Below are 12,503 nucleotides of genomic sequence, written 5' to 3'. Positions count from 1 at the left end.
CGAATCGACCGGTTTAAAAAAATCAAACGTCAAAATAAAAGACTTCGAAAGACCTTTTAAAGTCGATACCCCTTGCCATTTAAAATTTTTAAGGGATGACCCTGGGGGGCAGAGGGTAAAACGGGGTGAAGTAATTTTAGGTTAGAAAGCTGTCCCCCTTGACAAACCTTTTGACGTATTTCGGCGTTTTTTTTTTTAAACAGTGGTTTTCGATAAATCCGTGGTGGGAAGTTTTCAAATGAACACCCTGTATAGTTAGATATTATGGAAATAAAAAAAACACGTATATAGATGTAAGTTTTTATTACCTTTTTGATAAATTTACTTTTTAATATTATTAATATTAATCACAAGGACACAAGAATATAGGACAGGAGTATAGACAGATATAATTATAATTTTCTTATAACCCTATTTCTTTTATTATGTAACAGAAGATAAAGAGGGGAATAAACGTGACAAAAAATGCGGGCTCTGGCATTTTTAGTCACCATTTGGCACAAAAGCCGGCAATTGAAAGCATGATCTAAATAGACCATGTTTTTAATTGTTTGTTAGTTATTTAGCACCACTTGTTTCGTTGCATATTAAATAAAGAAAAAGTCTAACAGACTTAGTACGACCCCTCTTATGGAAGACTTATAATGAAGACCTGACAAAAGCCAAATATAACAATGTTTAATTACCTTATAATTTACAATATAAATAGGTTTTTTTAAGTTTAATTTTATAAATATATTGATGTGTACTGTTTAATATCTAAGCGTATTCAGTTTTTTCTTACACAACTTCCCTTATTTAAATTAAATACTAAATTGTAGATTATTTTTCCGAAACATACGTGTTTGTGCATAAAATGCTATTATATACTATTAGTATCCTTATATATAATTTAAAAACTTATGACTAGTTTGTTGTAGGTAGAAATCATAGAATAAGAAAATAACATAGATTTTGATATTTTATAATAATTTGTTTCTTATATAAAAATGATTTCATTTAATATATTCTTTAATAAATTAAAATATAAATAAGCCATGTATACTTTATGTTAAGAGAAAATAATACACAATATAAATGGCGAATTTATTTTTAAAACGCAATTTTCCACTGGAGTGTATACTGTTTTCAAAACATAATATGTTTTACCAAATTTCGAATTGAAAAAGTCCACTATTAGCCATGATTATCAAAACTTTCTAATTGTCCGATTTTTAAGTAGCTTGAGTAAGCGTAGTTAGCTGAAATCGTCAAATATCATTAAAATCCAGTCAAATATGATGTATAGGATCGTATTTTAGTGGGCCATATCTAATAAAAAATGCAATTTTAATTTAATAAAGAAATAATATCATTAAATCAATAAAAAATTACTACAACAAAGGCAGCTTTACAAGATAGGGTTCAAAAGCATTTTTTCAAACTTTTAGATAAAGTATCACAAGCAGATGATCCAGATTATCAAGTTGTGATGGCTGGGGGTAGGAGAGGGCAAGTGAAAGTGAAACCAAGTTTGTTTCTCCTTCCCTATAAAAGAAATTGTTTACAGATATTTTTTACTTTTTTTTAGTTCCTCGATATATTCACTAAAAAAAGTCTTAAATTAATAGTATGTTACATAAATTGAGTTACTTAATACGTTCGCAACAGCGATTCTTGTCACAGACCAGCGTCTGGATATGAGCCAAGTGCTGGATCATATATCGGATATTCACCATACTCGACCATACTCAAAATTCCATCATACTCAATGGATCTGTAAATCGTTTGTGCTATAGAGAGCGGTCTGAAATTTTGACGTGATCTACACCTCTAGATAGGTCCGACACATCGCTTGGACTCGCATATGTGTCGGAAAAAAATGTAGTTTTGGTGAAGACGTTTATATGACATGTGTGTTGTTTTGGCATAGATTCCGTACTGTACACAAAACATAGCATCCCCCTTTAGAAATGAAAGTGAATGGAACAAATGTGTCGGGTTGTTTTCAGTTGTCCGCTTAATCGAAAGATGGCGTGGCATGTCATCGATTTGCCGTACATTGCAGAAGTTGTTTTGTTTCATTCAATCTCCGATAGATGAAGATACTGTATGTTTCATTATGGGTTTTCCGATTTGCTTGCGGTTTTGGCTGCAGTTTTATTAATCCAATAAAAAAAATTGAATAATTTTCTTTTTATTGGATTGATGAAACTTCCTTAGGTATCATAGGTGTTGTAATTCCAAAGCATTTTAATTTAATTTTTTTTTTTATAAAAAACACCAATATTCTTTTTAGGCATAAAATTAATTATGTGCAGTACTACAAATGAATAATAATTAGAAAATATGGCTACCTCCATGTACATTTATGGTACATATTTCACAGATTCTGAAATATGCTACCCCGTCACAGCATTAATGAATCACCTGGGACAACCTAGCTTCTCTTAGTGCTTTGATACTTGTTTGTGTCTTACAGTGTTTTGGTCTGACAATCATTGTGGGTAGAATGAATTCTACCTATAAATAAAATAGGTAGCTAATTCCTATTTTGTGAAGAGCACTAATCTCGTTTGGCAGGCACTGGACACTAAATATTAGTGGGGATAATAAGTTTATATTGTTTATTACTTTAGTCTCTCAATTAAATGTCTTTACGGAAAATATTGTAATCGAAATGAGGTTTAACGTAAGGATAGCGATGATAATAGCAGCCAGAACAAAAGGCTAATCGGGAAAAACCCAAATTAAAAAATACAGAGTGCCTCATCTATTGGAGAACACATGAAACAAAACAGTCTCTGCAACGAATCGCAAAATTACGTTCCGCGCCCTCTTTCGATTGGACAACCTCAAAACAACCCGACACGCTCCTTCCATTTAACTTTCTTTTCTAAAGGGGGATTTTCTGTGGTACTGTGTGCGTTATGAAGTAATATATAAGAAGTAAGAAGTAAGCCACAAGCAGTATGGATCCTGCGCATTCATAAATTAAAAACATAAGAGTAAGAAGCGTAGCAGAATTCAAGCTATTTGTGCAATAAAAGTCAATTATTTAGCTGGAGTCAAATTTAATTTTGTTAATAATTAACATAGTACGTATTACTTTATAATTTTCTATGCATGGCTTGAGTTCTTTTTTTTAAGTGTTTTTTTGTTATTTTTATTACTATTTATCGGTTACTCATGATTCTGTAAAAAGTATGACGCAAGAAATGAAAGTGAACTTTAAAACTTACTGAAAATAAGACCTACGGATTGCGTTCTATGGTAAATTATAAATAGCTCCATTTGAATATTTTCTAGTTTATTTTCCTTGCGTATGTGTTACTTGTGACTGCTTAGCGTACCGAACTTATGAACTAGGCTTAAAATTCAAGATCTCGCCTCTCTTAATAGTGAGGAATATGAAGATTTCGTTGATAGTGATAGTAATGAAAACCAGTCACACAATCCATTAGCCAACGATACCTTTTCGTTGGCCATGACAGAAGATGTTTCATGTTGGACAGAAATCAAAGAAAAATAAAAAATCTATGAATTTACGGGAAAGTTATAAAAGTGATTGTTCCAGACGATTCTCCTGCATGTGAGGTATTTGGGTTTGATGACACACTCTTCAGAAAAATTTCGAGTAATGGAGATTGTAGAAAATGTATTGCAGAAGCATTCTACAATCAACAGGTGGAAGCCACCTTCTTCTGAAGCCTTCCGCCGTTTTATTGGACTTTATTCTAATGGAACAAATCAAAATTCCTAGCTTCAAATGCTATTGGAATACTTTATGCTCATCCAGTGTTTAGCAGAGCAATGTCGAGAAACATATTGGAAGAGATTTTGAGGTACTTGTGCTTTTACAATAGAGAAAATGAAAAAGCATCTCGTTTATACAAAATCGAAGAGGTTATAAATTATATTAGAGGAAAGATACAAAAAAATTTTACTGTGGCGTGGGCAATTAGTATTCCGGTAGGACATTCTAAACAAAAGTTCAAAATTTGGAATAAAGTTAAATGAACTTGGCACTCCTGATGGATACATCCAATCAATAGTCACGAAATTATACGAGCCAAACCTCAATAAGGATTACACGTTGTACATGGACAACTACTATAATATGAAGACTCCAGCTGACAGATTTCCTACATAAGTGCGTAGACTTATTTGGCAGGAACTCTGGGAAAGAATCGAAAAGGGATTTATCTTGTGTAAACTGAGCAAAATTACTTTTCAGATTAAGAGAGATGTTCTGGTTTTGAAATAGAAGGATAAGCAGGAAATCCTTCTAATATAGACCTTACATAAACTGGACGTTAAAGAAGTAAAGTAAAGCGATAAGTAATGAAAAAAAAAATAAAGCCAACCGTGATCTCCGACTGGCTATAACAAAAATATGTTGGAATTGATAAGATGTACTAATAATTGTGTGTTTATTTTATAAAAGTTTCCAATGAAAAAACAAATTCTCTCTATGAGTTTTTTATTTTGTTCTGGTCCCAGATAAGACAAAATGAAAATGTGACTTAGTTGAAGTTATAATATGTTGGAAAAATCAGAGAATTACTGCGATTTTTTGGGATGTCCAAAACGAATGCCCTATTTTCTCAGTAGCCTCTATAGGTAGTATTTTTGTTTAAAGTATCGGTGTTATCAAAATTGCATTTATAAAGATTGCTGCTCATATTATATGTTCTTTTTCTTGCACAGTAGAAAAAATCCAAAAACACAGCTATATGAATGCATAAGATATTATAGATATATAAGTATGATTGAACCAGCGGATAAATGATTTTGGATGTAGTGCTTGTTCTTTCAAATAAGTATCACGAGACGAAAGTTTAATTTTTTACGTGACTTTTTTTCCATCTATCCTTATTCTTAAACAAGAACTTCGCTAATAGGCCAGGCAACGTAGACCAAAAAAGGAGGTGTAGGCTAAATAATTTTCGGAAAGTTCGAAATGCTGTTATTATTATTTGCATATAAAAAGACTTTTTAAGGTTTGCACCAATGTTTTGCTTGTGCTATAAACAGGGTGTCTCAAGAACTTCTTGGCTTTTTTCAGTTTTATGATAATAACTCCTAAACTAAGCATTCCTGTAAAAATGTTATTTTATAAATCAATAAAACATGAAATTCCACGTCGAATGAGCATAACCCATTTTAAACTAAATCAAGTATTATGGACGATATGCATGTTAAAGACAAACAATCTTTCCAATGTTCGAAGCAAAAATAGTATTTTGAATGTTCAATAAATGATGTTCAAATGTTTCAAATAAATGAATGTTCAATAAACGTAAAATCTACTATACAGAATTATTTAGTATTTAAAATATATATTACACCGGATGGTGTGTCATATAATCTACAAGTACTTGTAGTATAGATAATTAGATCTCTTACTTGGACTCGAAGGGTATGAAAATGTAAATTGCCATATGTCAGATCAAATCATCTTAATTATGTATTTTTAAAACTGTATTATCCACAGAGTTTAGTGAAGTTTATGAACTAAATGGTGCCACAGTTGGGATTCTAATCCGCTGAATAATTCGCTGAGCAACGTTCAACAGCAAATATTTCAAGATGAAGTCCTCGCTGAAGTCGCACATGAGCACTGATGAAATAATGGACTTTAATTTGAAGTGCTTCATATTTAGACCAGAGCAACATTAAGCAGCAAATATTTCGAGAGGAAGGCCTCTGTGAAGACATACATAAGCATCTTCTAAAAAGAAATAAAGTAACAGAAAATATTAATTCAGATATTGTACTTCTGACTGAGCACTGGTTGAGGCCTAGTGAATGTTTTTTAATATCTGATTATGTTCCTATATCAAATTTTTGTCGTCAACAATCTATACATGGAGGAACCATGATCTTGGCTAGGCAAACAATTGAAACGATTTTTTGTAATATTGATAAGTATGATCATCTTCTGTTAGAGAATGTTTTTGAATTCTCTCTTTCTTTTTGTAAGCGTTTTAATTTATATATTCTTTGTGTTTATAGGCCACCTACAGGAGATATGTCTATGTTTCTGGACAAACTTGATTCTATTTTATCCCAGTTGTCCCTACACTCTAAGGTTATATTGGCTGGTGACTTTAATATCAACTACACTGATGAAACCTTGCCACGTACTTCTCTTTTAAGTATTTTAAATTCTTACGACTTGAAAATGCACGTTCTTTCTCCCACACGAATAACTTCTTCATCTGCAACTACAATTGACTATTTCTGTACAAATTTTGATGACGTTTTATGCACAGTACTCCCATCTGGTATTTCCGACCATGAAGCTATTCTTGCTAAAATGCCATATAATACTGTATCATCTTCATCTCATTATATGGGAAGAATTTTCAGCAGGAGAAATTTCAATGCTTTTTCTGCTGCTACAGCTTCGGTAAATTGGAATGCACTTGAAACGGCTTCTGATCCACTTACTTTATTTTTTCAAGTTCTGTGTGATAAGATCAATCAGTACTTTCCTAAAATGAGGCTTAAAACTAAGAAACGAAAACCATGGGTTACAAGAGGCCTTAGAATTTCTGCTAAAAACCTCCGTTGTTTGACTAAATTGTGCAAATATACCACAAATGAAAATATCCTTGTATATCATCAGAAATACCGTAGTCTGTACAGAAAGACAATTAAAGCAGCAAAATCTAATTATTATAGGGATCGCTTAAATATGTCATCAAATAGGCAAAGAGAGTGTTGGTCGATTATTAATGATTTTAGACATTGCCATAGAAAAGTATCGGAACCGGAGTTAAGACCTGACATTTTAAACGACTATTATTGTGATATACCTAATATCTTGCTCAAGGGCATTCGTAGTAACATTGATCTCTTACACTATCTTCAAAAAGTGTCGGTTGAGCATTCATTTTTCTTTCATCCTGTCGAACTTACCGAAGTAAAAAATGAAATCAAACGCCTAAAAAACCATAAATCATCTGGAGCTGATGGGATATCTTCGAGGTTGTTACTCTTTTTGCCTGATTCAGCCTTAAATGCTTTAGTTTCTGCCATAAACAATTCTTTACATAATGGAATTTTTCCTTCATGTTTAAAAGAGGCAGTGGTTATCCCTCTTCATAAGGGTGGAGATTTGGATCAGCCTTGTAATTTCCGTCCCATTTCTATTTTGTCTACCCTCTCGAAGATAATTGAAAAACTTGCAAAAAGCAGAATTTTGTCCTTTTCACATCATAATGGCATTTTGTCTGCAAATCAGTTTGGATTTCAAGCCGGTAAAGGGACTCATGATGCTGTTTTTAGCTTTTTGGAGAGCGTCTATGTGTCCTTGAATTCTGGAGAGTCATCGGCGGCAGTGTTTTGTGATCTATCCAAAGCATTTGACTGTTATCTAAGCTCGATAAATATGGTTTTAGAGGCGTAGCGTTGCGATGGCTTGAGTCCTATCTATCAAATCGTACTCAGAAGGTTTCAGTGTCTGGGCGTTTGTCTGCTTCTAGATCCCTAAAATGCGGCGTTCCCCAGGGTTCAGTGTTGGGACCACTGTTATTTTTACTGTATGTGGATGACTTGAGTTCATTGAAACTGCAGGGCAAGGTGGTTCAGTTTGCTGATGATACCACCATACTATGGAGCCATAAAAATTCTGACTATATTAAGACTTGTATCCTTGAAGACCTTCAGATTTTATCAGGGTGGTGTGCTTCCAACAGGCTCGTGTTTAATGTAAGAAAGACGTCTATTATGGGGTTTAAGTGCGATGTTCAGGGTCTGATGTTTGACGAAAATTCCCTCTTGCAGAATAAAGAGTGCTGCAAGTTCCTAGAAATTACCATTGATGGTCGCCTTCGGTTTGAAGATCATATTTTACATTTAGCTGGGAAATTATCTTCTGGATGTTTCGCAGTAAGAATAGCAAAACAAGAGCTGGGAGGGGTGGTTGCACGTTCAGTGTACTTTTCACTTATTGAACCTCATATTCGGTATGGCTTGCCTTTTTGGGGTTTAACCAATAAGGGGCTACTTAACATTATCTTTGTTATTCAAAAAAAAGCAGTTAGATACCTGTGTTCTGCTAAGTTAAGAGATTCTTGCAAACCCCTCTTCATTTTTGAAAAAATCCTAACTCTTTTTTCACTCTTTATCTTAGAAACAGCTGCTCTTATTCACAAAATTCCCAAACTACCCTCTGACACTGGCCATTTGACTCGTCGTGTAAATGATGTTCCCCTACCTATTCCTACGTCTTCCCTTACCAAAAACTCATTAATTTACATAAGTAAAAAAATTTACAATCATGTTCCTCTGTGTGTTAGACATATATCGGATGTTAAAAAATTTAAAAGAGAATTAAAGTCGCTTTTATTGGCTAAGGCATATTATAACCTGGATGACTTTTTTAATGATAGGTTTTAACCTTGGACATGTTGGAAAGTTTTCTTTTTTTCCTTTTTTCTTCTTTAGTTTTGTCAACAAGTTTACCTTTATTTAGTAATTGATTGTTTTATTTAGTTATCTTTAATTTAAGTATGTTCAAAAAGTTTTGTCTTTTTGTGTTTAATTTTGTTCATTGTTTTGTCAATTTTTGTAATTGTATTTGTTTTTTTGTTTTTTTTATTGTTTTTTTAGCTTGTAAGATGCTTGTACACAAGATTATTCTTACGTAATATAGCACATTTTCTTTCTTTCTTTCTTTCTTTCAGATACTTCCTCTTTAGAGCAAACTCTTTTATTGGAAACAGGCAATTTACCCACCTTAACTACAGTTTAAACATTATCCATGAGACGATTTTATCATTGAAGAAGATCCAGATTTTTCAGATAAAACTGCTAACAATGAAGGAAAAACGGACCGTATAAAAAAAATAAAGAAATTAGAGTAAGACGCAGAAAGAGGAACAAGGATTTGGAAAACTGAAACGGGTAGCCAAAACAATCTAAAAGAATGCTTCGAGTGGAACACGCTTCCAAAGAGATAAGGATCGCATAGTATCCTGCGGAATAAAGCGACCAGAAAAAAAGGTAATAGACAAGTGTATATCTTTAAAATGCATGAAGTCTTAAAAGCTTTCTGTAGGTTTTGATAGAAAAGAAAAGAAGACCAAAAGGTCATCGAAAAGTAAAGAATCATCAAGAAGAAGTTGAATTTATTAATATTATTTAAGGAACAAAACTAATGAAAAAAGTTAGCCTGCAAGAAAATTTTATTAAATACGTTTGATTTAAAAGATGACATGGTTCGTGATTGGTTTAAAAAGACTCTATTTTGTTTTCTTCTGTTGCTTCTATAACAGAAGAAAACTCGAATGCAAGTGCGGTCAAAGAAGATCAAAGAATTTGAACAAAGAGAAAATATTTAAAAACTATTTTTTATACCAAAGCTCAATTATATACAAAACATTTAAAGCACTGCGATAATAACAGTTTGAAAAAAATTATCGTACGCTATTTTTGATCAAATATTTTGCGACTTAAATCTCAGTTTGTACCAGGCAGAAAAAGACTGGTGTGATAGCTGTAGCACTGTTTAAAATTTTCCGACACAGCTATTGTCAGAAGGGCTACAGAAAATTCTACTAATTCAACATCAGCCATTTTGAAACAAGGAAAAATGATGTTTGTAAAGCTTTTCGCCAAAGATGCGAAGGTACAAAGGATTGAGAAGATATTCAAAAATCTTGATCCGAGCTTAGATGAAATTGGTGCTGCTGGTGAAAAGGTAATTGCGGCTTTGTATGTTAGCTCGCTTCGTCAATCTTTTTCCCTGAATGAAACATGTTTTAAGCTGTTCACTGAATCCTAACCATAGAAAACTTTTAACTTGACAACTCTACCTCCTAGACTGCATGTATTGAGGGCTTTCTATAAATTAATTAATGAATTGGTCATCTAAACATCCCACTTCAATGGGCTTGAAGGGCTAGTTCGTAAGCAGAACAAACCCCGCAAGAACTACTTAATAAGACTACGTGGAAGTGTTTAAAGAGGTGCCGAAATGCTCGTGGTTGCAGGAAGCAAAGAATGAAAAAGTCTGCTATAATTCCATTACTATAATATAATACTATAGCCTCAATCTGCTAAAATTGCAGAGGAGCGTCCTTCACCAATACACAAGTTAAAACTCGAATGATGATGAAATAATTTTACCTGATAATGTCGAAGAATTAGAATAACTTTTGAATGATGAGTATCCCAAAATCACACCAATTGCTTCAGTCAGCCTCTAATTCCAAACGTAGCAAATTCAATTAACACTATATTTTTTTAAACTATATCTATTTTTTATTATCAAAACTTACATTAAAGCGTTTGGTACGTCAAGTCCATTTTTTACGTTTCAAAAACAGAATAAGTATAAATCAGAATAAGTGTTAATTTTTGGAAATAAGTTGTCCTTTGTCCTAGCATATTATTTTAATGATTTGGCGAAATTATAAGTATATAGCACTTCGACTTCTTCAACGCAGAGTTTAATATACTTTAACTTGGGAAGTAGTACCATTTTCACAGAACTGCATCGTTTAGGAGTTATTAGCGAAAAAAATGGAAAAAGTCACCCTATATAAAGCACAACCAAAACATTGACGCAAACTTTGAAAAACTTCTTTTACGCGCAAATAGAGATATTGAAAGCATTTTCAGCTCTGCGACAATTATTTAGTCTACAAACCCTATGTTACCTGGCATATAATGTTCTCATTATTATCATTTCTTGATAATAACTGATTGTTGACTATACTGTGTCATGCAAAATGATTAAAAGAGCCATGTTTAATAAAAAGTTAGACTTTTTAAATATTTATTCATATGAAGTTAATAAGGCTGATAAACCAAATTTGAATTTCTTTAGGCCAGATATACAAATGCGATATGAACTGTACGACTTAATAGGTTTAAAGACTAAATGACGTTACAATATATTGCGGTTGGAGAAATTATTTGAAAATTTGTGAGTTATTTATTCAACAAAAAAGTATCCATTTTATGCCTGAATGTACTGTTTAATACCGCATCATGTATATCTGGCCTTACCAGTATTTTTTCCAGAATTCCAGGTATGATAGAACTAGGAAAGGTGGCAAAAAAAGTTACAAATGTTGAATAAGCAAGCCTAAGATTGTAACTCAAGAACTTTTTAATTAGTTATGTTATTCGTTCTGGCACATATCTACGTCAAAGCATAGCTACCGACTATTTTGACTGTGGTATCATGCTTTGCCCATAACTCTATTGTCGTTTTAATATGATATTGCTTTTGATCATTATTGCTATTAGTTTTGTATATTGTTTAAGATTACAAATGTTCATTTTATTATATTTTAACTTTAAAATTTGTAACAAACGATGTGTTTATAATACTACATGACTCATAAAGATACATACATGCTAAGAAAGTTATTAAACTTTTATTGCTTCTAAAAAATCTGTTCGATTCTGTATTCGATATGGTTTTAAATTGGAAGCACTATATTTTGTAGAACGATATCTAATAAATTAGACAATTTTCTGATTTGTAATTTTTATTTTACCGAAAATTGCTAGTTGCTAATTCCCTTAGACCTAAAAAGTAAGATTAACATACTAAAGTAGTTGCCCGAACTAAATTTTGGTATACCATAGAGCATATAGAGTAATATATAAATTGTTATTGTTTGGTAACCAAAACTAATAATAACAGCATCTACTACTTCATTCAAGTGATTTTTATCATATTATACCATTAACTGAGTACTGGTTAAATCCTAATTTATTTTTTAATATCTTATTATGTTCCTATGTCAATTTTTTTGTTATCAACACTCCATATATAAATAAAGTGCTATTTTACTTAAACAAACTTTTTTCTGCAAAATGATAAGTTTGATAATTTTCTGTTGAAGAAAATCTTTGAATTCTCCCTTTGCTTTTGTAGACGTTTTAATTTATATGTTCTTTGTGTTAATGACAAATTTGACTCTTTTATCCCAATTGTCTCTATACTTTAAAGGATATTTTGTATTGGCTGATCGGAGTCTTATAACTTAAAAATGCATGTTCCTTCTTTCACCGGAATAACATCTTCATTTGCAACTACTGTTGATTATTTATAAACAAATTTAAATGATGTATCCTGTACGGTATTCTCTTCTGGTATTTATATCGATAAAACCATTTTTGCTCCTTTCTTAACAGGCCTCATAATTTTGGATACAAACCTCCGGTCACAGAACATCCCCTTAGAAATAAAAGTGAATGGAATCAATGGAACGAATCTGTCGAGTTGTTTTAAGTTGTCCGCTCGATCGAAAGATGTCATTAATTTGCCATACATTACAGAAGCTGTTTTGTTTCATTCATTTTCCGATAGATAGAGGCACTGTATGTTTTATTATGGGTTTTCCCGATTTGCTTTCGGTTCTGGCTGCCGTTTTATTATTCCAATAAAAAAAAATAGGTGAATATTTTTTTTTATTGGATTAATAAAACTTTCTAAGGGATCATAGGTGTGGTAATTCAAAAGCATTTTAATTTAATGTTCTATTTAGAAAAAA

General features: G+C 32.2%; 1 long non-coding RNA gene across 1 annotated transcript; it reads right to left on the bottom strand.

The window, feature by feature from the left end:
* Positions 1 to 288: 288 nt before the first annotated feature.
* LOC126740913 (uncharacterized) lies at positions 289 to 9,174 on the bottom strand. Its single transcript, XR_007662057.1, has 2 exons — positions 1,633 to 9,174; positions 289 to 1,527 (listed from the first exon to the last, which is right to left on the bottom strand). It is a non-coding gene; the product is annotated as an uncharacterized LOC126740913 (long non-coding RNA).
* Positions 9,175 to 12,503: the final 3,329 nt, after the last annotated feature.

Source organism: Anthonomus grandis, chromosome 1 (genome assembly GCF_022605725.1).
Source record: "Anthonomus grandis grandis chromosome 1, icAntGran1.3, whole genome shotgun sequence".
Taxonomy (NCBI): Eukaryota; Metazoa; Arthropoda; class Insecta; order Coleoptera; family Curculionidae; genus Anthonomus; species Anthonomus grandis.
This window is presented reverse-complemented; position numbering and strand designations above follow the sequence as displayed.